Source organism: Sinocyclocheilus grahami, unplaced genomic scaffold, assembly GCF_001515645.1.
Source record: "Sinocyclocheilus grahami isolate Dianchi unplaced genomic scaffold, SAMN03320097.WGS_v1.1 scaffold310.1, whole genome shotgun sequence".
Taxonomy (NCBI): domain Eukaryota; kingdom Metazoa; phylum Chordata; class Actinopteri; order Cypriniformes; family Cyprinidae; genus Sinocyclocheilus; species Sinocyclocheilus grahami.
In genome coordinates this window covers 665,246-668,904 of record NW_015505489.1, presented here as the reverse complement: position 1 = coordinate 668,904, position 3,659 = coordinate 665,246, and the positions used below count along the sequence as shown (strand labels likewise).

Genomic DNA, 3,659 nt, shown 5'->3' with positions numbered 1-3,659 from the left:
ACATCTAGTCTGGTTGGGAAAGCTTATACGGCGGCAGGTCAGGCTGGCGCGTGCTTGCACACCATGGCGGGGTTACAAGCGTACCAGGCTGACCTGCTCAAGGACCTAGATGACAGGGAGGAGGGGGAATCCGACGTGGTAGCTGAACTGTGTCGGGCCACAGATTTGTCCCTCCGAGCCGCCAAAGAAACGGCCAGAGCTATAGGCCGTTCAATGGCAGCAATGGTGGCCACGGAGCGGCATCTGTGGATGAATCTGTCTGATATGCAAGATAAGGACAGATTCTTCCTCCTAGATGCCCCGCTTTCGCCCTCTGGCCTTTTCGGCGACGCAGTCACCACTGTCGTCGAGAGGTTTCAGGAGGCGAAAAAGCAAGCGGCGGCATTTCAACGATTCCTCCCTCGTCGCCCATGGGGCTGCTGAGCGTCAACAGGGCCAACATCGTCAGGCCCCTGAGGGCAGCCCCACCTGGGGAGGAAAGGATAACACCTCATTATACGGTGCCCGATCCTCCTCAGTGCCCTCACGGAGAGTCACTGATACCCCTGCCACCCTCGGTGCTTCAGGGCTCAGTGAGCTCCAGCGAGCGAAATTCCCAGCAGCTGCCCGGCGACGGTACAGCACGGGAGAGCTCGCCCCCTTGAGTGAGGGTGCTACAGCAGTCAGGTCGGTCGTTCCCTGCCGGTCATCCACTTCAGGGCACCGAACTGGCTCCTCTAATAACACCAGAGGCCAGCCTCGGGAGGCTGGTTCCCTTAGTAGATTTTCTGGTAGCGTGGAAACTTCTAACAAATATCTCAAAATGGGTCCTGCAGATTGTAGAGAAAGGTTACAGAATTCAGTTCGGTTCTCGTCCACCTCATTTCAACGGGGTGTGGTAGAAAAATTAATCTTCATTGACTGTTGCATGAACCTATGTGCTAATTGTCACAGTCTTCAGCCGGTGTGCCCAGGAGGGCCACCAGATGACTGTGTTCTGGGAGCACATGGCTTGTGTTGTGTTTGTCTGTTGCCATGTGCTCTCTCCTGTCTATCGTCTGGCCCCTCCCATCTTGTTACCTCGTTATTGTTTTAGTTGCTCCACCTGTGTCTCCCTCGTTAGCTTCCTCGTTTGGTTCCTATTTATTCTCCTTGTGTCTGCCGTCCTGTGCTGATCCGTCATTTCTCATTGTGTGTGTTTCGTGTCTGCATGTGTGCCGCTTTAGGCCTGCCTGTCTGTTTTTCCCCCTCGGGGTGGTTTGAGTTTGTTTTTGTTTAGTTTTTTACTAAAATAAGAGTACCATTTCTCCAGCGATTGAGTCCTCGCTTCATCTCCCCGCACGCACTGTGACACTAATGGAACCTAATGTAGTGCATGTGTTTTCTTGAAACTGCTGTGTGTAATTAATGGGAGATGGGTTTGGGAATTTAGCATAAGATATATGGGTAATAAAGGGCCCACAGAGCCATATGGGGATTAGGGGAGGATGACCGGGGGGGGGGGGGGCCACCCGGGCCCTAGGGGTCATCCAGGCCCTAAACGGATGTTTAGAAGTATGATATAGTATGGTGGTTTTTAACTTTCTGTCCATGTTTGGGAAAATGCAGCTGTTAAGAGTTTGTAACCTTGACTTGGAAAAGGGGATATAAAGCAGAGGCTTGCCCTCCCTTCCTGGTCACACTCTGCAGCGACTTGTATCCTGTATGGTGCTTGACCTTCTCTGCAAAGAATAAAACCGTTTAAAAGACACTGAGAGTGAATTTGTCTCTTATGCCGATGAGAGTTATTTAATTTTGCCCCAACAGGGGTCATCCCCACACTAGTGGGCCCCGAGCAGGCTCTGGTAATGGAACAAGAAGTAGATACTCTCTTGAGGAAGGGGGCCATAGAACGTGTTACTTCATCGTTCCGAAGAAGGATGGTGGGTTGCATCCGATCTTAGATCTCTGTCTTCTGAACCGCGCTATCAAATGGCTTCGGTTCAAGATGCTCACTATCAAGCAGATAGTATCTCAGATCCAGTCCGAGGACTGTGGCCAGAGAGGCTGCAGTGCCCCCGAAGGTGGCTGACGAAGCTGCAGCGCCCCCGAAGGTGGCTGACGAACCTGCAGCGCCCCCAGAGGTGGCTGATGAAGCTGTAGCGCTCCCGGTGGTGTCCGAAGAGGTTGCAGCGCCCCCAGAGGCGGCTGAAGAAGCTGCAGCGCTCCCGGTGGTGGCCGAAGGGGTTGCAGCGCCCCCAGAGGTGGTAGACGTAGCTGCAGTGCCACACTCTCGGAAACGGAGGAGGGGAAGGAGGAAGAAGGCTTCTTCCGGTTCCTGGTTCAAGGCCCGATGTTAGGGGCTCTTTGTCGTCGCGTAACGCTAGTGACGGATGCTTCTCTCATGGGCTGGGGAGCGGTCATGAGTGGCCGCTCTGCCCAGGGTCTGTGGGAAGGCCATCATCTCTTTTGGCACATGAACTGCCTGGAAATGCTGGCCGTGTTTCGAGCTCTGACACCCTTTCTTCCAGACCTAAGGGGGCATCATGTGCTTGTCCGCACAGACAACATATTGGTGGTCTCCTACATCAATCGGCAGGGGGTCTGCGTTCACGCCACTTGTACAAGCTGGCGCGCCAGATCCTTCTTTTGGGACAGGGGCAGCGCCCCCGAAGGTGGCTGACGAAGCTGCAGCGCCCCCAGAGGCACCTGATGAAACTACAGCGCTCCCGGAGGTGGCCTAAGAGGCTGCAGCACCCCTGAAGGTGGCTGACGAAGCTGCAGCGCCCCCAGAGGCAGCTGATGAAGCTGTAGCGCTCCCGGTGGTGGCCGAAGAGGTTGCCTAAGGGGGCATCATGTGCTTGTCCGCACAGACAACATATTGGTGGTCTCCTACATCAATCGGCAGGGGGTCTGCGTTCACGCCACTTGTACAAGCTGGCGCGCCAGATCCTTCTGTGGGCTCAGGGGAAGCTCCTCTAAGAGCAGTTTATATCCCTGGGTATCGAAATCAGGGGGCAGATATCCTGTTGAGACAGGGGCTGAGGCCCGGGGGATGGAGGCTCCACCCAGAGGTGGTGGAGTTCATTTGGAGGGAATTTGGCCAGGCGGAAGTGGATCTATTTGCGTCACAGGAAACGACACACTGTCCACTCTGGTTCTCCCTCATGCATCCAGCTCCACTGGGGCTGGATGCCATGGTGCAGACTTGGCCGAGGCTTCGTCTGTACGCTTTTCCCCCGATCGCTCTGCTCCCGGGAGTTCTGGAGAGGGAGGGGGCATCATGTGCTTGTCCGCACAGACAACATATTGGTGGTCTCCTACATCAATCGGCAGGGGGTCTGCGTTCACGCCACTTGTACAAGCTGGCGCGCCAGATCCTTCTGTGGGCTCAGGGGAAGCTCCTCTAAGAGCAGTTTATATCCCTGGGTATCGAAATCAGGGGGCAGATATCCTGTTGAGACAGGGGCTGAGGCCCGGGGGATGGAGGCTCCACCCAGAGGTGGTGGAGTTCATTTGGAGGGAATTTGGCCAGGCGGAAGTGGATCTATTTGCGTCACAGGAAACGACACACTGTCCACTCTGGTTCTCCCTCATGCATCCAGCTCCACTGGGGCTGGATGCCATGGTGCAGACTTGGCCGAGGCTTCGTCTGTACGCTTTTCCCCCGATCGCTCTGCTCCCGGGAGTTCTGGAGAGGG

The 3,659-nt window shown here is 55.4% G+C and overlaps 1 protein-coding gene and 1 long non-coding RNA gene across 3 annotated transcripts in view; one reads left to right on the top strand and one right to left on the bottom strand.

Moving 5' to 3' along the window:
• Positions 1 to 3,659, bottom strand: part of LOC107601670 (aromatic-L-amino-acid decarboxylase-like) — a 40,991-nt gene that overhangs the window by 32,088 nt on the left and 5,244 nt on the right. The window lies entirely within an intron of this gene.
• The window catches only part of LOC107601672 (uncharacterized), a 2,331-nt gene continuing 684 nt past the window's right edge, over positions 2,013 to 3,659 (top strand). The window contains exons 1-2 of the long non-coding RNA XR_001610966.1: positions 2,013 to 2,042; positions 2,634 to 2,795. This is a non-coding gene — a long non-coding RNA (uncharacterized lncRNA). The remainder of the gene's footprint in view (positions 2,043 to 2,633; positions 2,796 to 3,659) is intronic.